Here is a 27,721-nt window from a genome sequence, read left to right on the forward strand (position 1 = left end):
AGTATTCTGAGAACTTGGTCCCGAAAAGTGAGACTTAGAAAAATTCTCGCCTTGAGATTTCCAAAGCCGGCTCACTGACATCTCTCACAGAGCATCTTTAAATTTGCCGCTGCTGTTTTGGCACTTAGATTCTGAGGTCCGGATTTGTTGCTGGGTTTCTTATAGTATTTCAGATTCATTCATGAAATACTACAACCAATCCGAGCCTGGGATCTTTATAACCAGCCAATCAGAGGGCTGCCAGTCTTCCAAAGCCGGGCAAGCAGTTCTGAATGCAATGAGGGCATGCCTGAGTTTGTCACCCTAGCCACTTGTTATTCAGAAGCCACCCGCTGGGTTAGGTGCCTCCAAGTCTGGGGAGGCAAATGCTGGCAACGATGGCGGGCATTGTTTCCCGGACGTGGGTACTCCACCTAACCATCCTGCTCAAATGTCTTTAACACCTCTGGCAGCATCTGTGACTTTGAAGTATGTACCTAGGGCAGACTTGGTGGCACCACAAATTGGTAGCCCACTAGCCCCCCTCAGAGAACCGTCTTTGAAAGTCCCAGCTTATAATTATAATGCATTACAAACATCTCAGTTTAATAAAAAAATATACTTTTACACTTTTTACCGTGTCTAAGGCTTTTGGGCTATGAGGGGTAGAATGGGTCTATATACTTTTATTCCCACTAGCCATATCCCTCATACACTGTAAACCTGTAAAACTCCACATTGGCTATTAAACATTTTATAAAATATAGAAGAAAAATGTGAAATATTTTTTAAAGTCCTGAAGTAAAGTGAAATGCTGCTTAGCTGCAATCCCAGAGCTGTAGCTCCTTCCCTTAAGGAAATCTACTTTTCTTTAGAACCATAAAACGCTTAGGCACACTCCCAGGGCTGTATCTCTTTCCTTTACTCAAACTAGGACTTAGGTTTTGTGAAAGTTGTGAATAAAAAACATAAGTCTGAGGATATGTTTTGCAGAATGACAAATAAGTTTATTGCAGTGTACGGTGCACACGCAGAGGAGAGTTTCAAAATAAAACTCTCCCAACGACATGGTGGCATACAGGCCTTATTTATACACAAATAATAAGCCCACGCCCCCTATACGAGTTTGCGTTTCGTCACTACGTAAACAAAATATGAATATGAACACATTGAGTTAAAGCATTATTATGCGATGCATAAATGAAATGAAATGACTCAGCTAATATTCCTTATACAAGCCGGTGACTTTTACTCTACATACGGAACTTCACGGGCCCCTCCCTCGGAATGTGAGACAGTGCCTATCTGTCTCATATTTTCATAACATTGGCACTTTCCTCTTCTGCTCAAGGTCTTGTGGCTTAAGTGAACCGCTCAATATCAATTGGAACTTCAGCAGAAAAAAATGTATTTTAAACTAACGTCCATACCAACTTTCATATAGACAATATCAGGCACCTAAGATGGATGCTGACTTAAAATGGTTGCTTAGATCCCAGTGCTGTTATGTCAGACCTCCCCCCCTTACGTCATATTCTCACTTTGTCACTCCCTCCTTTTTTTATTCTTAAAACATCGCTATTGAGAATTAAGTTTATGATGATAGTCCAGGGATAACTCAGATGACAAGGGCGCGTGTCCTTCACTGTCATAGTCTCGTAAGGCGCTGCGGCCAATATATCTTTTGATGAATAACTGTGGTCGGCATCTTCTTTCTTCAAGGGACTGCTGTTTCTGGCATCTGTAAAGAGTGGCATCAGATTGGGGGGGGGGTCGCACACTTGTGGATCATACCTTTGCAACACGTGACACCCACATATATGACAACAAGTAACACTCCCAAACACATCAAAGCATTCATAAATTTTTGCTCCAAGTGATTTAAGCCATTCACCTAACCCCAGAGGTCCCATTCCATCCCATCTTCCTTTCTAAGCCTCTTTTGAATCCCTTCTATTTTATCTAGTTCATGCTGCACATTGCTACTCTGATCTGGAATAAAAACACAACATTGTTCCTCAATTAGGACACATACCCCTCCTTTTGAAGCTAAAACATAGTCTAAAGCAATTCTGTTTTGTAAGGCCATAAGCCTAATCTGAACCTGTTCTTGGGTTAATGATGAAATTAAAAACTGCAAAATTAAGGCCACATCCTTCCTGTAAATTGTTATCTGACTAAATATACATTTTTACACAGGTTTCATTGGTTGGTGGAGACATTTGACCCATAAATTGATTCTTGTTCCTAGTGTGTGATACACCCTTTAAAGCGGTTCCCTTAAAAAAATTGGAAAAATACAGAAATTATACACATAATACTAAAAACCTTATTTTATGCAAGCAACCTTTCTTTGGATATGCAGTTGCTAGATAAAGGAAATGGCATCTATATCTATCATCATATATTTTCAGAATCATCACAACATTCTATTACTGAGAATTGAGGGGGTTTGGTATCTGTGGAAGCGAAATGCATGATCATCACCCCTGCACGCATTATATACATCATTCACTCAGAATATCAGAACAGACGATGTCTGCGATGGGTCAAAATGGCTGAATTATGATCTTTTCCTTGTGGCTGACACACGCCCCTGGGTGACCCCCTCCTTTCGGTGGAGGTGCAACACACTTCTGGATCAAAGTTTTGCTGCACATGACACATACATAGAGAGTGATGAGTACTGTCAAAACACATACAAGAGCTTTCACAAGCCACGCTTCCAGGAAACCAATCCTCCCATCAAGGCTCAATTGTACATACACCTTAAATTTCTAACTAAACACACTCTAAAGAATAAAAATATTGAGTCTCTGAAAAAATGAAATGTTCTGATAAAACCGGGCCTTAGACTGATGTCTTATTTTCCTCGTTGGTTAACGGTTAGAGTTTTGACTTGGCAAGATGTTAACTTGCTGCAGCTGTGCTTTAAGTGACTTTGGTCTTTGGTGGCGCTGGAACGAGCTTTGGGTGCTTTGGGTCCAGGAAAATAACTCTGCCACTTTAATTGCTGTATTGGTGGTTACTTTAGGCCTTTTCACCTGGGATGAAAAGCATGCTTGCGCAGGAAATATGTGACTATTAATCCCGTCTCGAGTAGGTGCACTTTCAACTTTGCCTAGAGAGACTCAAAAAATCTATTAGTTGCATACAACTTATTGTTTTATTACCAATAACATGGTCCTTAATTCGTTCCTTTGGACTGCTGATAGTCATAAGTCATCCCATAAGTGTCTCACAGGGAGATAATTTATACCTAGGAATAAATTCTCGTATCAATGTGTTTACTCCTGTCTTAGCATCCACATATAGACAGAGGTATTCCCTATTAATGTTCCTCAAATTAAAACTAAGTAGCCAATGTGAACCTGACTTTGATACAATCTAAGTTCCTGAAACTTTGGGGCCTCATCCCTTGCTTCCATAATTCATTCTATCCTGTCTGCAGGCATATCCCTAAGACCTGGGAAACTGTCAGAGTTTGTCCCAATCTTCAAAAGTGGGGACAAAAAACACTGTCTCAAACTACAGGCCAATCTCTCTTCTCCCAATACTATCCACAGTCATGGAAAAATAAATATTCCCTCCCAATTAAGCAATTATTTTACCCATACAAATTTCCCTAGCCAATCCCTATCTGGCTTTTACCCCAAACACTCCACTGTAACTATTCTGCTAAAAAAATTGAAATGCCTTGTATATAATGCATACCTTATTCACTTATGTAACTGCTTTTGCAACTTTGACCCTATATTTAACCCTATGCACAAGACACACCCACAAATGAGAGGTGACTCCCAAATTCACCCCTTCTTGGCAAACCCATTCTAGATTACACAGCAAGTTTTACAATAACCACTGCTTACGGACACCTTTGGAAAAAATAAATGATTAAAAGTTATAACATACATAACATATTCAGTTAATAGACAAATGATTTTGTATAAGACTTCACACTAATGTCTTGCTTTATATAAATTTTTGCACAGTGCTGAGCACACGGTCAGCTTTATAATTTTAAATACACTCTGCATTTGACTAAAGAAATTTTTTTTTTTTTTATAAGACTTGTTCACGGTCAAAAAGCCATTTTGTTTCTGGGCGTTTCGCCAATTGAACCTGAACAGATAAGATAACGGCACACAACGGCTTCTTCCTGAAAAATAATAATTATTGGATTGGAACTTTCGCTTAAAGTTTAAATACATGGAGCTTTATCCAGAGCCCTAAGAACTACATTTTTTATGGCCTCTCAAAAATTAACCAACGGCCTTTTATATAGCTGAGGTTTATATAACTTCTTAACACACAAATAACTCCACACGCTCATGCTATTTCCCTCCACTCAGTTCTTTTTAATGCCTTCTGTTTGAATTTTCATAGTTTCACTGACTTCATTCACTACAAATTTATGCTATCCTGTTGCAATTCTGTCCTTTCTCACGCTACACAAACCTATTTCTCTCCATTAATCAACACTCACAAGTCTAACCCCACACAAACTCTTCCTTCATCTCACCTCAGGACTTTGCTGCCTATTTTTTTTTTTTTTAAAGTTGAATCCATACACCAAAACATTCCCTCTTTTTCCTCCTATCCTACTTTGCTTCCTACTCTTTTCCTGCTTTACTTGACTCTTTTTCCACTGTCTCAAAAGAGAATGTCACCATCACTGTTGATCTCCTTTCTCCCTCTAATCTGCCTACATTTCCATTCTCCTTAAAACATGTAATAGTTATACCATGACCCTACCTGTCTTTCTAACTACTGAACTTGTCTTGTATTCTCCTGCTTGCTCCATTTTCTCAACACCCATTCTCTCCTTAACCCTCTACAATCTGACTTCTGCACTGCTCCCTCCATGGAGACAATTCTCACTAAAATAACTGATGACCTATATGCTGCCCAAGACAGAGGTTATTACACTCTGCTCATATTACTCCCTGCAGCATTTGACTCTGTGGACTACACTTTTCTCTTTTTTTTCTGTACACTCTCTCTCTAAGTGACCTAATAACATCTCTTGGGTTTAAATATCACCACTATGCTGACGACACCCTCATTTACTTTTCAACCCCTGACCTTACACCTGCTGTACAAACCTACGTTTCTGAATGTCTCTCTGTTATCTCATCCTGGAAGGCCCTCTTTTGCCTTAAACTTAACATGGTAAAAATAGAGTTCCTCATACTTCCTCCCAAACCTGAAATATCACCTTCCACATTACTCTTGACTCTTCCATCCAGTAGCCTAAGCACGCTGCTTAGGGGTCACTCCCAACTCCTCTCTCATATTCTCCTCTTTCATTCAAAACATTTCTATAACTGTCGCTTTTTCCTCCACAATATCACAAAGATACACCTGTTCCTCTGTTGCTCAACTGTTAAAAACTCTGATACAGACCCTCATTCTCTCCCATCTTGATTACTGTAATCCCCTGCTATCCCGCCTTCCTGACTTTCACCTGTCTTCCCTACTATCTATCCCAAACGCTGCTGCCAGAATCACTCTACTCTTTAAACTCTGATTCTGCGTTTCCCCTCCTGAAATTCCTCTCCTGGCTTCTAATCAAATCCTACTATCTCTGTACACTTTCCCTACCTACCAATTAGATTATAAGCTCCTCAGAGCAGGGACTTCTCTTCCTTAATGTTACTTTTATGTCTGGATCACTTATTCCATGACCTCTTACCTTTACCATTTGCTACCTATATGATTACTATGTGCACCACTCCTGTGAAGCGCTGTGCATATTAATGGCGTTATATACATAAGAACATACAATACAATATATCCTTCAAACAATGCTTGTGAGCTTTTACCCGCATTTTTGAACACAAAATATTCCCAAACATATCCTAATCCCATAGAAATAAAATTGAAATGTGTTTTTACTGGTTACACACAATACAAAAAACTTCTCTCATACACAGCCAAACAACATCACAAAAATAACAAACAAATAAAAGAAAAAACATTTCTCCCCTATCACCAAACAATTTCACCCTGCAACTATATTAATAAAAGTTCCCTTCTCTTTCTTTATTCTCATAAATAACCTGAATTTAAAACTACTCTGATGCTCCGGAGCTTTTGAGTTAACTTTCTTATCTTGGCACATTGTTCGCGCTGGAGAAAAAAGTGGGGGCACGCTCTGTGCTGCTGCGATTCTGATTTGTGCACACAGGTGATACTTAGCATGGTTTATCTTTCACACAGGTAATCATTCAGGAAAAATTCATTAGGGTATCAAATCCATCTAGCCACTTAAGGGCGCAACAATTTTACTTGCCGGCACCGAAACTTGAGTTTATATCAGGAAATGATTTATAACCACTTATTGCATGTGGGGAAATGGAAGGAAAAGCTTATACATTTATAACTGATTTCTGCGGCATCAGGTCAGCCGGGCCTGCCATGCATGACTTTTGCCACAAAAACCTCATAAAATCCAAAGATTTATACTGCCACAGACACACAGGGATTACTTAAAGTTAGAAGGTTCCACTATGAGCCCTTGCGTTCGCATTCTTACGAATAAGAAAACCGGTGCGGCTGCCCATAGGTTCACGCTTCCTTCCATAGTAATTTATTGCAAACAAACTCTTTTCATTGGGGTGGCATGTTTTTCACTGGGACTTGCATGTGTATTTTCATTGAACTTGCATGTGTATTTTCATTGGCCAACAAAACATATTTATATTGTCTCTTCTTGTTCTCTGTATCCATTCTTTATTATTTTTGTCTGCAGACACACAACCTCTAACGGCAAATTTTGAGAACTTTGGTTTCCCATTATTCTCCTGTTACAGTAATCACATTTAATTGATCTGTACAATACTCCTGATACAATAATCAGCGCAAGCTGATTGCGTACAACTCTTTTGGCATGTTATTGTTCTGAATTTTTTTCACCATAACTATACCCAAGAAAACAATTGAATTACTTCAGCGGGTCCAACCCAGTCCTGATAAACCTTATACTTCTATAAGATGGATACAGATAAGACCTTCTAAACAGATATCCATAAATAAACTCACTTGGTATATTAATGACAAGACAGAGCAAATGTACAATCAGGGACCCTTCCTGCTCAGACAACAAAAATATTTATCACAACCCAGGACAGTCTGAAAAACAATCCCTTAAGCATACAAACACTCACCTTCATCACCAAAACACCAAAACTTTTAACGGGACTCTCACCTTAATCCCAATAAAATTTAACATCTATAACACTTTAAAATGTGGGACAGACAAATAAACTTATTTGAAACTGCTAGGTAAACCCGTCAACACAGATTGAGACACCCTTCAAAACACATCACTCAAAACAACTTTTTAAACTCAGGCTTTCCTCAAAAGGTGCCTTTTACCTTGATTCTTACGAGCGCTCAGATTTGAGTGACCAAGGAATGGTTTTTTCAGGTGCTCAGCTTCCGGTATTTTTGGATTCCTATTCGGTGCGCCATCTGTGAAAGTTGTGAATAAAAAACACAAGTCTGAGGATATGTTTTGCAGAATGACAAATAAGTTTATTGCAGTGTACGGTGCACACGCAGAGGAGAGTTTCAAAATAAAACTCTCCCAACGACATGGTGGCATACAGGCCTTATTTATACACAAAATACTAAGCCCACGCCCCCTATACGAGGTTGCGTGTCGTCACTACGTAAACAAAATATGAATATGAACACGTTGAGTTAAAGCATTATTATGGGATGCATAAATGAAATGACTCAGCTAATATTCCTTATACAAGCCGGTGACTTTTACTCTACATATGGAACTTCACGGGCCCCTCCCTCGGAATGTGAGACAGTGCCTATCTGTCTCATATTTTCATAACATTGGCACTTTCCTCTTCTGCTCAAGGTCTTGTGGCTTAAGTGAACCGCTCAATATCAATTGGAACTTCAGCAGAAAAAAATGTATTTTAAACTAACGTTCATACCAACTTTCATACAGACAAGAGACAATATCAGGCACCTAAGATGGATGCTGACTTAAAATGGTTGCTTAAATCCCAGTGCTGTTATGTCAGACCTTCCCCTCCTTACGTCATATTCTCACTTTGTCAGTTTCATCAAACCTCTCGCAACATAGTACACAATTGGAGAAACCCCTCAGAATCTCTATACTGATTCTGGGGTACCTGGGCATATACTGGGAAACCCTTACCAACCTAGGGACCATTGACTGTACCCAGGATACACAAATCCATATGCCCCTTTTACCTTTCTGGTCTGTACTGAAGCAGGGAAACCTGGCGGTAAGTCGTGTAACTGTTTCCAAGAGAGGATTTTGACTGGAGTGATGCGTCTATATATCCCCGGGAATATGACCTGATTCCCGGATACATTTTAGGGGTAGCCCTCAAGTCTGGACCCCTGCTACGTAGACACAATCTGACAACACTTTGAACGCAAAACCCCCCTTGAAACTCATAGCCTGATCATCTCCACTGGTTAGCACTCCTGGAAAGGTAAAGCACACATAAATTCTTTATTGCCATACAATTACATTAATTGCAGGTACCATACACAGGTTGAAGAGCTGACACTCTAAAATCTGAAACAGGACTCAGAGGTAACCAGACGTGCATAATACCTTTATTTATGGCCTGGTTACACCTTCACCATCACACCATCCCCTTTATTAATTTGGCTCTTTTCTGCATTCTCACTAGTTCCATAATGTCTTTTCTAAGGAGTGGTGCCCAAAATTGTACTCCATATGCAGTTGTGGTCTCACAAGTGCTTTGTAAACCGGCATAATTATGTTTACTTCCCTTCCATCCATTGCCCGTTTAATGCAAGATAAGATCTTATTTGCCTTTGCAGCTACTGCATGACTTTGGGCACTATTGCTAAGCCTGCTGTCTACAAGCACTTCTAAATCCTTCTCCATCACGGATTCCCCCAATTTATCCACATTTAATTTGTAAGTCACCTGTTTATTCTTGCTTCCCAAATGCATAACCTTACATTTATCTGTATTAAACCTCTTCTGCCATTTACCTGCCCAAGTTTCCAGTCTCTCCAAGTACTTCTGAAGAGAAATTACATCCTGCTCTGATTCTACTACCTTACACAATTTAGTATCATCAGCAAAGATGGAGACTTTGCTCTCGATGCCAACCTCAAGGTCATTAATAAACAAGTTAAAAAGCAGGGGTCCCAGTACCGATCCCTTAGGTACTCCACTCACGACTTTAGCCCAACCTGAAAAAGTTCCATTTATGACAACCCTCTGTTGTCTGTCCTTCAGCCAGTTTTCAATCCAGGTGCATACATTATTACGGAGTCAAATTTGCTTTATTTTTGTACCAACCTCATGCGTGGAACCGTACCATAGCCGTTGCAAAATCTAAGTAGACCATATCAACTGCATTACCCTGGTCTAAATTCCTACTTACCTCCTCAAAGAAACTAATAAGGTTAGTTTGGCATGATCTATCCTTCATAAATCAATGCTGAATATTACTAACAATTTTGTTTTCCACTAGTTATTCCTGAATATTATCCCGTATTATACCTTCAAGTAGTTTCCCCACTATTGAAGTCAGGTTTACGGGTCTGTAATTTCCCAGTTGTGATCTAGCTCCCTTTTTAAATATAGGCACCACATCTGCTTTATGCAAATCTTGTGGTACTGAGCCTGTGGAAATGGAGTCCTTGAATATTAAATATAATGGTTTGGCTATTACTGAGCTTAACTCCTTGAGAACTCTTGGATGTATGCCATCGGGGCCAGGTGCTTTATTTACTTTAATTTTTTCAAGCCGCTTATGAATTTCTAACTCAGTTAACCAATTGTTCCTTAATATGAAGGTTGTGGCTTCCTCCTGTGGCACTAAAATTTAAATTGATTCTTCCCTGGTAAACCCACAGGCAAAGAATTTGTTTAATACCTCTGCTTTTCCCTTATCTCCAATAATCTGCCTTCCCATCTCACACTGAAAGGGTCCTATAATTTCTTATCTCATTTTTTTTTGTTATTAAGGTACTTAAAGAACTTTTTAAGGTTGATCTTACTTTCTGTTGCAATCCTTTTTTCATTATCCGTTTTTGCTAATTTGATTGCCCTTTTGCAATTTTTATTATATTCCTTATAATTCTGATACACTACTTCCATCCCTTCTGACTTAAAGAATCTAAACGCCTTCCTCTTCTTGTCCATTTCCTCCCCTACCGGTTTATTTAGCCACATTGGTTTTGACTTATTTCTTTTATACTTATTACCCAAAGGTATACACTGATAAGTGTGCTTTTCTAACATTTTTAAAGACTGCCCATTTATCTTCTACATTTTTCCCTGCAAAAACATCTTCCCAATGTATTACTTGTAGATTAGTCCTCAGTTAATTAAAATCTGCCTTTCTAAAGTTTAAGGTTGAACCCAAGTAATCTATTTTTTGATAATTTATTTCAAATGAGACCATGTTATGATTACTGTACCCCAAATGTTTCAGTACTTGAATATTTGCTATTACTTCTACATTGTTTGATATGACCAAATCCAGTATTGCCCCTCTCCTGGTTGGTTCTCAATAATTTGGGTCATATAATTGTTAAATTATCTCTACAAACATTCTTTTTACTGTACTTTTACCTCCACTGCTAATATTGACAAAGTGAGAATATGACGTAAGGGGGGGTCTGACATAACAGCACTGGGATCTAAGCAACCATTTTGAGTCAGCATCCATCTTAGGTGCCTGATATTGTCTATTTGTCTGTATGAAAGTTGGAATGAACGTTAGTTTAAAATACATTTTTTTCTTCTGAAGTTCCAATTGATATTGAGCGGTTCAGCTAAGCCAAAAACCTTGAAAACAAGAGCAATGTGCCAATGTTATGAAAATACGAGACTGATAGGCACAGTGTCTCATTCCGAAGGTGGGGGGCAATGTGTTGTGTATGTAGAGTAAAAGTCACCGGCTTGTATAAGGAATATTAGCTGAGTCATTTCATTTCATTTATGCATCCCATAATAATATTATTAACTCGATGTGTTCGTGTGCATAATTTGTTTACCTTTTACGCTTACGTAGTGACGACACGCAACCTTGTAGAGGGGGCGTGGGTTTAGTATTTTGTGTATAAATAATGCCTGTATGCTACCATGTCTTTGGGAGGGTTTTATTTTGAAACTCTCCTCTGCGTGTGCACCGCACAAGCAATAAACTTATCTGTCATTCTGCAAAATATAACATCAGACTTGTGTTGTTATTCACAACTTTTAACAGATGGCGCCCAGAATAGAAACCCAGAAATACCGGAAGCTGAGCACCTGAAAAAACCACTCCTCGGTCACTCAAATCTGAGCGCTCGTAAGAATCAAGGTAAAAGGCACCTTTTGAGGAAAGCCTGAGTTTAAAAAGTTGTTTTGAGTGATGTGTAGAGAGATGTGTTTTGAAGGGTGTCTCAATCTGTGTTGACGGGTTAACCTAGCAGTGTCAAATAAGTTTATTTGTCTGTTCCTGTATCCATTTTAAAGTGTTATAGATGTTAAGTTTTATTGGGATTAAGGTGAGAGTCCCGTTAAAAGTTTTGGTGATGAAGGTGAGTGTTTATATGCTTAAGGGATTGTTTTTCAGACAGTCCTGGGTTGTGATAAATATTTTTGTTGTCTGAGCAGGAAGGGTCCCTGATTGTACATTTGCTCTGTTTTGTCATTAACATACCAAGTGAGTTTATTTATGGATATCTGTTTAGAAGGTCTTATCTGTATCCATGTTATAGAAGTATAAGGTTTATCAGGACTGGGTTGGACCCGCTGAAGTAATTCAAGTGTTTTCTTAGGTATAGTTATGGTGAAAAAATCAGAACAATAACATGCCAAAAGAGTTGTACGTAATCAGCTTGCGCTGATTATTGTATCAGGTGTATTGTACAGGTCAATTAAATGTGATTACTGTAACAGGAGAATAATGGGAAACCAAAGTTCTAAAAATTTGCCGTTAGAGGTTGTGTGTCTGCAGACAAAAATAATAAGGAATGGATACAGAGAACAAGAAGAGACAATATAAATATGTTTTGTTGGCCAACGAAAACATATGCAAGGCCAATGAGAATAAACATGCCACCCCAATGAAAAAAGTTTGTTTGCAATAAATTACTATGGAAGGAAGCGTGAAGCTATGAGCAGCCGCACCGGTTTTCTTATCCGTAAGAATGCGAACGCAAGGGCTCATAGTGGAACCTTCTAACTTTCAGTAATCCCTGTGTGTCTGTGGCAGTATAAATCTTTGGATTTTATGAGGTTTTTGTGGCAAAAGTCATGCATGGCAAGCCCGGCTGGCGGACGCCGCAGAAATCAGTTGTGAACGTATAAGCTTTTCCTTCCATTTCCCCACATGCAATAAGTGGTTATAAATCATTTCCTGATATAAACTCAAGTTTCGGTGCCGGCAAGTAAAATTGTTGCGCCCTTAATGGAGAGTGGCTAGATGGATTTGATACCCTAATGAATTTTTCCTGAATGATTACCTGTGTGAAAGATAAACCATGCTAAGTATCACCTGTGTGCACAAATCACCATCCAAAAACTTGCAAGTACGTACGAAAACATGAATATTTTTTGCTCACAATGAAATCAAAGGTCTGAAAGAAAGAGGATCAGAATCGCAGCAGCACAGAGCTTGCCCCCACTTTTTCTCCAGCGCGAGGAATGTGCTAAGATACGAAAGTTAACTCAAAAAGCTCCGGAGCATCAGAGTAGTTTTAAAATCAGGTTATTTATGAGAATAAAGAAAGAGAAGGGAACTTTTATTAATAAAGTGCAGGGTGAAATTGTTGGGTTATAGGGGAGAATTTTTTTTATTTTATTTGTTCGTTATTTTTGTGATGTTGTTTGGCTGTTTATGAGAGAAGTTTTTTGTATTGTGTGTGTTCTGTATTGTGTTTAACGAGTAAAAACACATTTCAATTTTATTTCTATGGGATAAGGATATGTTTGGGAATATTTTGTGTTAAAAAATGTGGTTAAAAGCTCATAAGCATTGTTTGAAGTATATATTGTATTGTATGTTTTCATGTATATAATGCCATTAATATGCACAACGCTTCACAGGAGTGGTGCACGTCGTAATCATATAGGTAGCAAATGGTAAAGGTAAGAGGTCATGGATTAAGTGATCCAGACATAAAAGTAACATTAAGGAAGAGAAGTCCCTGCTCTGAGGAGCTTACAATCTAATTGGTAGGTAGGGAGAGCGTACAGAAACAATAGGATTTGATTAGAAGCCAGGAGAGGAATTTCAGGAGGGGAAACGCAGAATCAGAGTTTTAAGAATAGAGTGATTCTGGCAGCAGCATTTGGGGATAGATAGTAGGGAAGACAGGTGAAAGTCAGGAAGCTGGGATAGCAGGGAATTACAGTAATCAAGATGGGAGAGAATGAGGGTCTGAATCAGAGTTTTTAACAGTTGAGCAACAGAGGAACAGGTGTATCTTTGTGATATTGTGGAGGAAAAAGCGACAGTTATAGAAATGTTTTGAATGAAAGAGGAGAATATGAGAGAGGAGTTGGGAGTGACCCCTAAGCAGCTTGCTTGAGCTACTGCATGGAAGATTCAAGAGTAATGTGGAAGGAGATAATAGGGTCAGGTTTGGGAGGAAGTATGAGGAACTCTGTTTTTGCCATGTTAAGTTTAAGGCAAAAGAGGGCCTTCCAGGATGAGATAACAGAGGGACATTCAGAAAATTAGGTTTGTATGGCAGGTGTAAGGTCAGGGGTTGAAAAGTAAATGAGGGTGTTGTCAGCATAGTGGTGATATTTAAACCTAAGAGATGTTATTAGGTCACCTAGTGAGAGTGTGTACAGAGAAAAGAGAAAAGTGTGGTCCACAGAGGCAAAAGCTGCAGGGATTAATATGAGCAGAGTGTAATGACCTCTGTCTTGGGCAGCATATATGTCATCAGTTATTTTAATGAGAATTGTCTCCGTGGAGGGAGCAGTGCAGAAGTCAGATTGTAGGGGGTTAAGGAGAGAATGGGTGTTGAGAAAATGGAGCAAGCAAGAGAATACAAGACAAGTTCAGTAGTTAGAAAGACAGGTCAGGACAAGCTTGCTTTTTAAGTCATGGTATAACTATAACATGTTTTAAGGAGCATGGAAATGTAGCAGAGTAGAGGGAGAAGAGGAGATCAACAGTGATGGTGACATTCTCTTTTGAGACAGTGGAAAAAGAGAGTCAAGGAAAGCAGGAAGAGAGTAGGAAGCGAAGTAGGATAGGAGGAAACAGAGGGAATGTTCTGGTGTATGGATTCAACCTCTTGCTTAAAATAGTCAGCAAAAGTCCTGAGGTGAGATGAAGGAAGAGTTAGTGAGGGTTATACTTGTGAGTGTTGATTAATGGAGAGAAATAGGTTTGTGTAGCTTGAGAAAGGACAGAATTGCAACAGGATGGCATAAATTTGTAGTGAATGAAGTCAGTGAAACTATGAAAGTTCACACAGAAGGCATTAAAAGAAATGAGTGGAGGGAGATAGCATGAGCGTGTGGAGTTATTTGTGTGTTAAGAAGATATATAAACCTCAGCTATATAAAAGCCCGCTGGTTAATTTTTAAGAGGCCATAAAAAATGTAGTTCTTAGGGCTCTGGATAAAGCTCCATGTATTTAAACTTTTTAAGCAAAAGTTCCAATCCAATAATTATTATTTTTCAGGAAGAAGCCGTGGTGTACCGTTATCTTATCTTTTCAGGGTCAATTGTCGAAACGCCCAGAAACAAAATGGCTCTTTGCCCGGAAACAAGTCTTATAGAAAATATATTTTCTTTAGTCAGATGAATATGCAGAGTGTCTTTAAAATTATAAAGCTGACCGTGTGCTCAGCACTGTGCAAAGAGATTATATAAGCAAGACATTAGTGTGAAGTCTTATACAAAATCATTTGTCTACTAACTGGATATGTGATGTATGTTATAACTTTTAACCATTTATTTTTTCCAAAGGTGTCCGTAAGCAGTGGTTATTGTAAAAATTGCTGTGTAATCTAGAATGGGTTTACCAGGAAGGGGTGAATTTGGGAGTCACCTCTCATTTGTGGGTGTGTCGTGTGTATAGGGTTAAATACAGGGGATACATAGTTGCAAAAGCAGTTACATAAGTGAATAAGGTATGCATTATGTAGAAGGCATTTCAATTTTTTAACAGAATAGTTACAGTGGAGTGTTTGGGGTAAAAGCCAGATAGGGATTGGCTAGGAAATTTGTATGGGTAAAATAATGGCTTAATTGGGGGTGAATATTTTTTCCATGACAGTGGATAGTATTGGGAGAAGACAGATTGGCCTGTAGTTTGAGACAGTGTTTTTTGTCCCCACTTTTGAAGATTGGGACAAACTCTGTCAGTTTCCCAGGTCTTAGGGATATGGCCTGCAGACAGGATAGAATTAATTATGGAAGCAAGTGGTATGGCAAGGGATGAGGCCCTAAAGTTTCAGGAACTTAGATTGTATCAAAGTCAGGTTCACATTGGCTACTTAGTTTTAATTTGAGGAACGAATTAGGAACATTAATAGGGAATACCTCTGTCTATATGCGGATGCTAAGACAGGAGTAAACACATTGATACAAGAATTTAGTCCTAGGTATAAATTATCTCCCTATGAGACATATGGGATGACTTGTGACTATCAACAGTCCAAAGGAACGAATTAAGGACCATATTATTGGTAATAAAACAATAAGTTGTATGCAACTAATACATTTTTTGAGTCTCTCTAGGCAAGGGTGAAAGTACACCTACTCGAGATGGGGTTAATAGTCATGCTTTTCATCCCAGGTGAAAAAGCATAAAGTAACCATCAATACAGCAATTAAAGTGGCAGAGTTCTTTTCCTGGACCCAAAGTACAGTAAAGCTCGTTCCATCTCCACCAAACGTTCCAGCTCCACCAAACGTTCCAGCGCCACCAAAGACCAAAGTCACCTAAAGCACAGTCGCAGCAAGTTAACGTCTTGCCGAGTCAAAACTCTAACCGTTAACCAACGAGGAAAATAAGACACCAGTCTAAGGCCAGGTTTTATCAGAACATTTTATTTTTTCAAAGACTCAATATTTTTATTCTTTAGAGTGTGTTAAGTTAGAAATTTAAGGTGTATGTACAATTGAGCCTTGATGGGAGGATTGGTTTCCTGGAAGCGTGGCTTGTGAAAGCTCTTGTATGTGTTTTGGCAGTACTCTTCACTCTCTATGTATGTGTCATGTGCAGCAAAACTTTGATCCAGAAGTATGTTTCACCTCCACCGAAAGGAGGGGGTCACCCAGGAGCGTGTGTCAGCCACAAGGAAAGGATCATAAGTCAGCCATGTTGACCATCGCAGACACTGTCTGTTCTGATATTCTGAGTGAATGATGTATACAATGCGTGCAGGGCGAGGATCATGCATTTCGCTTCCACAGATACCAAACCCCCTCAATTCTCAGTAATAGAATGTTGTGATGATTCTGAAAATATATGATGATAGAGATAGATGCAATTTCCTTTATCTAGCAACTGCATATCCAAAAAAAGGTTGCTTGCATAAAATAAGGTTTTTAGTATTATGTGTATAATTTCTGTATTTTTCCAATTTTTGAAGGGAACCTCTTTAAAGGGTGTATCAGACACTAGGAACAAGAATCAATTTATGGGTGAAGTGTCTCCACCAACTAATGAAACCTGTGTAAAAATGTATGTTTAGTCAGATAACAATTTACAGGAAGGATGTGGCCTTAATTTTGCAGTTTTTAATCTCATTATTAAACCAAGAACAGGTTCAGATTAGGCTTATGGCCTTACAAAACAGAATTGCTTTAGACTATGTTTTTGCTTCAAAAGGAGAGGTATGTGTTTGATTAAAGACAATGTTGTATTTTTATTTCAGATCAGTGTAGCAATGTGCAGCATGAACTAGATGAAATACAAGAGATTCAAAAGAGGGTTACAAAGGCAAGTGACAGGTTATCACCCTTGGGGTTAGGTGAATGGCTTAGATCACTTGGAGCAAAAACTTTTGAATGCTTGGATGTGTGGGAGTGTTACTTGTTATATGTGTGTGTCACGTGTTGCAAAGGTATGATCCACAGGTGTGCGACCCCCTCCCCCATTCGGATGCCACTCTTTACAGATGCCAGAAAACAGCAGTCCCTTGAAGAAAGAAGATGCCGATCACAGTTATTCAACTCCAAAAGACATATTGGCCGCAGCGCCTTACGAGACTATGACAGTGAAGGGCACGCGCCCTTGTCCTCTGAGTTATCCCTGGACTATCATCATAATTTTAATTCTCAAAAGCTATGTTTTAAGAATAAAAAAAAGGAGGGAGTGACAAAGTGAGAATATGACGTAAGGGGGGTCTGACATAACAGCACTGGGATCTAAGCAACCATTTTGAGTCAGCATCCATCTTTGGTGCCTGATATTGTCTATTTGTCTGTATGAAAGTTGGAATGAACGTTAGTTTAAAATACATTTTTTTCTTCTGAAGTTCCAATTGATATTGAGCGGTTCAGCTAAGCCAAAAACCTTGAAAACAAGAGCAATGTGCCAATGTTATGAAAATACGAGACTGATAGGCACAGTGTCTCATTCCGAAGGTGGGGGGGCAATGTGTTGTTTATGTAGAGTAAAAGTCACCGGCTTGTATAAGGAATATTAGCTGAGTCATTTCATTTATGCATCCCATAATAATATTATTAACTCGATGTGTTCGTGTGCATAATTTGTTTACCTTTTACGCTTACGTAGTGACGACACGCAACCTTGTAGAGGGGGCGTGGGTTTAGTATTTTGTGTATAAATAATGCCTGTATGCTACCATGTCTTTGGGAGGGTTTTATTTTGAAACTCTCCTCTGCGTGTGCACCGCACAAGCAATAAACTTATCTGTCATTCTGCAAAATATAACATCAGACTTGTGTTGTTATTCACAACTTTTAACAATATCTATCCACAAGGTTTCTACATTTAAACATTCCCTTCATAAACATTATCCCTTATAATAGGTTTTAGATCCGGTTTTACATATAAACATAATCCACCTCCACTTCTATTTGTTCGATCCTTCCAAAAAAGGGAATAACCCTCTAAATTAACTGCCCAGTCATGAGTTTCATCCCACCATGTTTCAGTAATGCCTATGATATCATACTGCTCCATTGCAGCTATTAATTCAAGCTCACCCATTTTATCTGTCAGGCTTCTTGCATTAGCAAGCATGCATTTAAGGTTTTTTTCAGCCTGTACTAGTATCTTATCTGCTCCTTCCTTTCTGCGCCAACTTGGTTTAGTCTTTAGAAGTGTTCTAATATTATCTGTATTTACTATGGGTGTCTCGCTGCTTGTCAAACTCGCACTTGCCCCCATTCTACCTCCATAACCCCTTGTTTCCTCATCTATTCTATTTAGTTTATCTGTTTCATTCCCCTCCGCTCCTCCATCCTAGTTTAAAATCTCCTATAACCTTTTTAACATTCTCCCCCTAACACAGAAGATTCCTCTTCATTGAGGTGCAATCCATCCCTAGAATATAGATGGCAACTCTCAGAAAATGAGTCCCAGTGCTCTAAAAAACCCAAACCCTCCATCCTACACCACTTTCTTAGCCATGCATTAACCTCCCTGATCTCTGACTGTCTCCCTGCGGTAACGCATGGCACTGGTAGTATTTCAGAAAATACTACCTTGGAGATCCTTGCCTTAAGCTTTTTGCCTAGATCCCTGAAATCATTTTTTAGGACCCTCCATCATTCTCTAACTTTGTCATTGGTAACAATATGTACCAAGACCGCCAGGTCAATCCCAGCTCCTCCCAACAATCTGTCTACTCGAGCCACAATGTGCTGAACCCGAGCACCCGGGAGGGAACAAACTGTTCGGTTCATGCGTCATGGCAACAGATTGCCCTATCTACCTTCCTATTAATGGAGTCCCCTACCACCACAATCTTTCTTAGTATCGGAGCATCCTGAGTCCCCTCTGTGCTGGAAAAACTATTCCCCTGGCTGCTAAAGGAATCAGTCTCCCCCAGCCTTGCCATTTCTGCCCTGACACTCCCAATATCTACACTCAATATGGCAAATCTATTGGGATGGGTCAGCTCAGAACTGGCCTGTCTCTTCCTATTGCCCCTGCTTCCCCTTCTAACTGTTACCCAGCTACCTACCTGCTCCTCACTAACAGTGCCACCATCTGCACCACTACTCGAAGCAAGGGCCTGCTCAGTGAGCACTAAACCCCATTCAAGATGTAAATTTCCCTCAATATTGCAAGTTTCCTCTTCAGATCAGCAATCTCTGACTCTAAAGAGACCACCCGCTCACACTTCCCACAGCGGTATGCTCCCTGGAACAGCTGCTCCAAGTGCACATACATGTGGCAAGATGTGCACTGAGTGGCATTTTCAATCCAGCTCATTATAGTGACTATGAAGTTTATAAGTGCCAACAATAAACTGTACTTCAATATACTATACAGCCGCGGCCCCTTTTATTCTAACACTTCACCGATATTTTCTGGTGACTTTTTTCGAATGCCACACGCTTCGCCGCGTTCATGCAGCGTTTGTGCCGTATTCATGTTGCAATCATGCCGGCGTCCACCGCGCTTGATCTGTTTAATGAGAATGTTTCGTATTTAATTGGTTGCAATTCTTCACGTATCCGCCAGGTGGCAGATATTAATGAATTGTAATGCGCATGCGCTTCAGTAATGTGTCGACTTGCAGGTGTATAAAAAAATACCACAGTGGTCCTTTATGAATTGACCTTGGTACTGAAGAAGTTGTACAACATTGTATCTACACTGGCGACACACTTTATTCGAGCTCGGCTAGTCCCACAAATTCGGGTATACCCGGGTGTATTGAGGTTTGTGACTGTTTTCTGCCCGAGTGCATTGCGTTATTTTCCAGGCAGGGATTGAAGCATTTTATTCCCGCTGGCTGCAATACTGCACAGTATATATATATATACTGCATTACAATTCATGAATTTATGCCATCTGGTAGACACGCGAAGCATTGCAGCCTATTAAATCCTAATCATTATCATTTAACAGATCAGCCGCCCGTCAGCCAGGCATGAACCCAGGCTGGGAAGGCAAACGCAACGGGGCTTGTCAGAGGTGAGGAGCGGCGCATTCCAGGTATCTGCCAGGTACATACTGGGTATTTGCTCGAATAAAGTGTGTCGGTGCAGTATTTAGGCGTTTCATATTATGTTACCTGTCGAGCGCTCCTGCGCTCAGGCCCGCAAACAGTCTTCACAAAGGATCCGACGACGCGGAGCTGCCTGTGATGTCCTCCAGGGCGATCCCACCCAGAGGGATGTTGATGTTCCTGAGGAGGTCTGCTCCCAAACCTCTGGCTGATGCTGTGACAGTCTCTGTGTCCCTAGCTTCATTCACTAATGTGACAAGTTCCTATTCTAAGGCTTGTCCCTGCATTAACTATAGCTGACTGGGACTCAGGGCCTATCTGGGCCTTGGGGTATTCGGGCCTAGTGTAGAGGCAACTTGCCTCTCTACACACTGAGCTCCTACTTCTTCCCTTTCCCGGTCTTCTCTGGCAAAACGTGCTCCCCTGCGCAACCTCCAAACCTCTTCCTGCTCAGTCTCTCCGCCCTATTGGCTCCCGGGCGTCACCTGGTCTGGCTGAGGCTCATGGGACTTGTAGTCCCCTGCTCTAAACCTCCTCTGGTTGGTCCGTTCTACCGCAACCACTTGCTGCGCATGCGCGACCTCTCTTCTGTCGCCATCGCCTACGGGACTCGCTGCGCATGCGCAAATACCAAAATGGCGGCACCCTGAACGCTCGGGTCGCCACGGAACCTCCGGTGCACCAGAGCGCTCCCTGCACACTCTGCAACCTTCCCTGACTCTCTCACCACAACGGAGGTGAGGGTCAACCTGGGGGACATGGCTACACAAACATAAAGGCTCTTAGCAGGTAATAAAAACATTATTATCAAGTGTGCTGACAACGGGGTGCGTTGGTGATACAGGACTATACTGATTATAGGGAGCAGGCTATTTGTCAAATTCCGATGATTGTTGTTATTTAACCTTGGATAGGGACCCTACGCACAAATATGCTAGTGAGCTTAAGGACGTCATGGGAGTCTGAGCTTTGGCCGTGGGACAGCTGCAGTGAGGTGGGGTACATTATTGCTTGCGTATTTATGTTGTACTTTTTTTATGTTGCCCAGCCCTCACCTTGATAAAGATTGCATGGCAGGTGAAACACTGGGTTCTTTCGCTGGATTACATTTCTCTTTATGCAAAGTCTGTGTGCCTTGCTGTTCTTATACTTCATGATTTTGGACAGGACTTTCCCTACTGTAGGAGCACCGGCATATTGAATTTTGAAACCTTTTAGGATGTGTGCCTGCAGAACGCTTTTTCTTAGTATACCGTATAAACCTCTGTCATTGTGATTATATAGCCCTGATGAAGAATCCAGTTGGGACACAAATGTTGGCCCATATATATAATGCAATAAAAGATGGCATTATATACTTCCCAACATCTCTAGAGATGTGCGACGTTTTCACAAAAGTTCACAAACCAAACAAATTATTGTTGTTTTTTTATGCTAAGAAAGACTCCCAGCATTAAAATTCAATGTGCTGGTCACATGACCCTATTCTTGTGAAATTTGGGCATATTTTACGCTATCTGAATTTTTGGCAGTTTCTCAAAAATGCTAAATTTAAGGGGAAATTGTCAAAAATGTTGGACATCGCTTTCAAATACATTTGCACATCTGAAAGAGGCAATTCAAGCGATTTTTTTATGTTCTCATTTTTTTTAATACAGGATCGAAGCCGAAGGTCTTCGGAGCCGAACCCCATTAATTTCAGCTCCCAGAACCCCCTTCTTCCGGAGAAACTCACCTCCATAGTGGGTGCCAGTAGCCACTCCAGGGTTCACTATATGGCTGCTTTTCTAAGCTCCTGGGCTCTGCAGGCCAATAGGAAGCAGTGACTGTGGTTTTAAACTGCAGAGAAATACTGGCACCCGCTTCGGAAGCAGTGAGGGTCGAAGAGCTGAAATGAACGGAGACGCCATGCGTCAAACCTTTATTAAAAAATTAAAAGGAAAAAAAAAAAAAGATGTGTTTGGTCCTTTAATTCATGAATCTGCTCATCAAATCTCTAACAACAATGTAATGCATCAACAATACACTCTCTCTTCCACAACGGCTATTTCATGTGGGTATTATTTACAGACGTACAGTATTTGTATACCATTACCAGCAGAAAGGCTAAACATAATGATAAGCTTGTACAGTACGTTTCATGCAGACGGAAGCAGAACATTGATACCTGTACCCCATTGATTTCCTTTCTCACATGCCAGAAAGACTGTGGGAGTGTAAACGTGAGCTGAGCGAGGCTTAGTGGAAACTTGTACCTATTTATAGCATGTGGTGAGATCAACACCTAAAGAAGGTCCCTTGCCAGAAATGTGAACGCGTGGCACGGCAACCTGGCAGTGATCAATCAACATATCCACAGATACAGTAATAATGGCATGAAACTATTGACACTTCTCTTACGGTCTGACTCTGACATTATGCGGCTACTGTATGTTTTAAAGACTTCTGATGCAGAACCAATGCAAAAGTGTGTCCAAAAATTGCGTAGAATTGGAAAAAGGATTTTCTTACAAAATCTGGGTCAGTTTTTGCATCATAGGTTTGCAGCCTGGAGACGTTTGTACATATTCTCCACTGAGTTAAGAGAACAGAATATGGTCGGTTATTAAGTTTGTTTAAGATGGAAAATATAAATTGTCCTATGCGGACTACTTTGTCTTAATTGTCTGCATTTCTAGATTGTCGGAATCTGTTGGAAATATGTAGATACTGTATATACAGTATTGCTAAATACAGCTGTCTACCATATTTAAGAAGGGGGCAGTGAGTATGACGTTTAAGAAATATGCCATCGAAAATATAATCTGCAAACAGCAAACACTCAGACAGTCCTGTCTTGTCTTCTTCCCACCTACCAGTCAGTGGCCTGATTCTAGCAGAGGTGTTAAGCTTATCTGAAAAGCTATAAAGGGAAGTGAGTAACAATGTGAGAGAAAATAGGAAGCAGAGAGAGTTCAAGAGCCCAGGATATCATGCTTAAAAGCTGCAGTCTCACATATGGCCTATTGTAGGTTAAAACTACATTTGCAAAATGTTGTCAAGTGTGACATGGGAATATTTATAAACTGTGTAACCGGACATTTAAGGTGGGTTTTTACTGCCCATAAACTGTTATCTCTTTTCTTGTCTTCTGCTCTTACCCAATTAGTACTCGGGCAGAGGAAGTGAATAAATCTAGTTATTTTATCACTGCGGTAAAGTGTTAAACTTGTCTGATCAACCCCTGTCCCTGCCTCCCCTCCCCCACCCGCTGTTCAGAAGTAACAAGTGTTAGTAAGAACAGCCAAACATTTTCAGCCTTCCAAAACAAATGTTTTAATCTTTGAAGAATCTATTCCGTTTTTTAAACAAAGATGTTAATATATTCCTGTATGATATGTATGTGAACACCTATAGATAAATGTATATACAGTATGTATCAATGGAGCCTACAAGCTTTGCATGTATGACTACATTACGTACATATTCTGTTATACAGATAGGGTTACCAGGTGGCTTCTCCAAAAATACTGGACACAATGGTGAAAGGTGCGACGCGCTCGAGACACACAGACACACACCTCTCACCGTTCCATGCTGTTTCCTCCTCTTCTTGGCCCCACCCCCAGGACCCCTGCAGGATGGAGGAAGCTGCTATCCCTCTAGCAGTAACCCTGCTTTCTCACTGCTCAGGGGAGATCCCGCATGTCCAGTATTACCTCTAGTTTTTTACTGGACAGTGTCCAAATACAGGACAGTCCAGTTCAATACTGGACACCTGGCAATCCTATATACAGAGGGGTTGTAGTATTGTGTTTTTCACTTCCATATACCTCACAGTTGCATATAATCTAATCACCTTTCATAGAAATAACTTTAGACATCATATACTTTTGCAGGTCAGAGGTTTACATGGAATTTATTCCAAAATCTCAAGCATCAAAGGCCTGAAATATGCATAACAACATGAATCCCTTTGCAATGGAGCAAGTCCTGTCCTGGAATGAATGTCCTCTTTACTTTGACGCCTGTTCAGCGAGATTGATGGCACTATTATATCAAGAGCCATCTATCTTGCCTTGGAAATCTAATCTCATCCTGATCTTTTCACATTCACCTTAATATCATTATTTATTATTGGCTCTAACCAATTCATCACTAAATGGGCCTGCCAAACGTTGCTTCAAAATGAATTGCAAGATCTGGCTTGTGAGATTGTATTTGGTTGCCTGTTATTTTGATTTCAACGTTTTATATTCCTCCTGTATGAAGAACTCTCATGAAGTGTAAATTTGTAGCATGATATAAGTGTTCTTCATATCCTCACTGTTATCTTCTCTGTACATTTATGAAAAGAGAGGTTAAGAAAGTTGTATACTTGATGGTCCATGCAAAGGTATCACATCTTGTGACAAATCTATACTTTTCCAGTAACCGTGTGGTAACTACAGTAGATCTTTGCACTACATATTGGTGCCAAAAAGATCTGAAAACAAGCCAAAGTGGTATCATTCTGGGGCATGTTCCCCCAAGGATGTCACTGTTACCTGTACTCTCGCTGTGCTGTACCTGTGTATATGTATGCAGCAGGTGTTCCCCCGCCCTCTGGGAGATGTCACTGTTACCTGTTCTCTCGCTGTGCTATACCTGTGTATATGTATGTAACAGGTGTTCCCCCGCCCTCTGGGAGATGTCACTGTTACCTGTACTCTCGCTGTGCTATACCTGTGTATATGTATGTAACAGGTGTTCCCCCGCCCTCTGGGAGATGTCACTGTTACCTGTACTCTCGCTGTGCTATACCTGTGTATATGTATGTAACAGGTGTTCCCCCACCCTCTGGGAGATGTCACTGTTACCTGTACCCTCGCTGTGCTATACCTGTGTATATGTAACAGGTGTTCCCCCACCCTCTGGGAGATGTCACTGCTACCTGTACCCTCGCTGTGCTATACCTGTGTATATGTATGCAGCAGGTGTTCCCCCGCCCTCTGAGAGATGTCACTGTTACCTGTACCCTCGCTGTGCTGTACCTGTGTATATGTATGCAGCAGGTGTTCCCCCGCCCTCTGGGAGATGTCACTGTTACCTGTACTCTCGCTGTGCTGTACCTGTGTATATGTATGCAGCAGGTGTTCCCCCGCCCTCTGGGAGATGTCACTGTTACCTGTACTCTCGCTGTGCTATACCTGTGTATATGTATGCAGCAGGTGTTCCCCCGCCCTCTGGGAGATGTCACTGTTACCTGTACTCTCGCTGTGCTGTACCTGTGTATATGTATGTAACAGGTGTTCCCCCGCCCTCTGGGAGATGTCACTGTTACCTGTACTCTTGCTGTGCTGTACCTGTGTATATGTAACAGGTGTTCCCCCGCCCTCTGGGAGATGTCACTGTTACCTGTACCCTCGCTGTGCTGTACCTGTGTATATGTATGTAACAGGTGTTCCCCCGCCCTCTGGGAGATGTCACTGTTACCTGTACCCTCGCTGTGCTGTACCTGTGTATATGTAACAGGTGTTCCCCCCGCCCTCTGGGAGATGTCACTGTTACATGTACCCTCGCTGTGCTATACCTGTGTATATGTATGCAGCAGGTGTTCCCCCGCCCTCTGGGAGATGTCACTGTTACCTGTACCCTCGCTGTGCTATACCTGTGTATATGTATGCAGCAGGTGTTCCCCCGCCCTCTGGGAGATGTCACTGTTACCTGTACCCTCGCTGTGCTGTACCTGTGTATATGTAACAGGTGTCCCCCCGCCCTCTGGGAGATGTCACTGTTACCTGTACCCTCGCTGTGCTGTACCTGTGTATATGTATGTAACAGGTGTTCCCCCGCCCTCTGGGAGATGTCACTGTTACCTGTACCCTCGCTGTGCTATACCTGTGTATATGTAACAGGTGTTCCCCCGCCCTCTGGGAGATGTCACTGTTACCTGTACTCTCGCTGTGCTGTACCTGTGTATATGTAACAGGTGTTCCCCCCGCCCTCTGGGAGATGTCACTGTTACCTGTACCCTCGCTGTGCTATACCTGTGTATATGTAACAGGTGTTCCCCCCACCCTCTGGGAGATGTCACTGTTACCTGTACCCTCGCTGTGCTATACCTGTGTATATGTAACAGGTGTTCCCCCGCCCTCTGGGAGATGTCACTGTTACCTGTACCCTCGCTGTGCTATACCTGTGTATATGTATGCAGCAGGTGTTCCCCCGCCCTCTGGGAGATGTCACTGTAACCTGTACCCTCGCTGTGTTTTACCTGTGTATATGTATGTAACAGGTGTTCCCCCACCCTCTGGGAGATGTCACTGTTACCTGTACTCTCGCTGTGCTGTACCTGTGTATATGTATGTAACAGGTGTTCCCCCGCCCTCTGGGAGATGTCACTGTTACCTGTACCCTCGCTGTGCTGTACCTGTGTGTATGTAACAGGTGTTCCCCCGCCCTCTTGGAGATGTCACTGTTACCTGTACCCTCGCTGTGCTGTACCTGTGTATATGTATGCAGCAGGTGTTCCCCGCCCTCTGAGAGATGTCACTGTTAACTGTACTCTTGCTGTGCTGTACCTGTGAGGCTTACAGGATTGCTGAGTGCCGGCTGATGGTAGTGGGGAAGGCAGGACAGGTTTTCAGGAAATAGAGCTCTCATCTCGTACATGGGTGCAGCGCCTCCATTCCCCACAGGCCCCATCAGTGCTGGGTGCAGTCCCTGCAAGAAAAACTATTGTGCACTCCCCCTGATAAACTGCAGTCACAGGCAGGAGTATAAAAGCAGCAACTGGTCTTTATTCTTCATAGTACAACAGTACATTATAGCATACAACAGGCACACTTTTCTTATGGTCCCTGGACTCAACCCCCAGGGCTTGAGGTCACAAAGGACAATCCTTTGCTCCCCTACTCCCTGGTGGAGTAAGGGGTAGAATCCCACTCCCTTACGGGACGGAAGGAAGGTGGCCAGAGCCCTGGCTCCACACTTCTACCTACTAAATTTGGATCTGCAGTCCCTTTTGTACCCTGGGGGAGGGTCCTAAGTCTGAGCCCCTGATAGGGCAGCACACAGGCCTCAGGCCCACTCCCCTGCCACCCAAGGGAGTTGTTTACTGCAGTGGAACCCAGATTAACCCTAACACTGCCTGCACTGATACCAGGGGTTATGTGTTAGGCAGGGCAGATTAGTAGCCAAGAGGATACATGGCTACACACAGTATATGCGAACCCGTATGAAAAGCACTGACATCAAAGTTGCCATGGACACATATGCATATAGAAGCACTTGCTGAGCATAGTGATATCAGACAAAAGGGAGCAGCCAGAGGAAATGAAACCTCTCCCGAGTCTACAAATATCTGATATGAGAACAAGTGCACACGAAGCAGCCCTACTGTATATTGTAGTATATTTAATATAAAGTTGAAACGTAGAAATAAAGTAATGCGCACAACTGGAGTATGGGAAGCACTCCTATGAAAAAGTAGCATCAAAGAAACCCCTAAGGTATCCCATACTATCATTATTGGACATACCACTTGTTATTTAAACCGATTTTACCACCAAAATCAAATCTTGTACTGGGATTACTTTGTATTTTGCCGTGCCAAGTCTACAGTAA

The sequence above is a fragment of the Ascaphus truei genome, chromosome 6 (assembly GCF_040206685.1).
Source record: "Ascaphus truei isolate aAscTru1 chromosome 6, aAscTru1.hap1, whole genome shotgun sequence".
NCBI classification, from domain to species: Eukaryota; Metazoa; Chordata; class Amphibia; order Anura; family Ascaphidae; genus Ascaphus; species Ascaphus truei.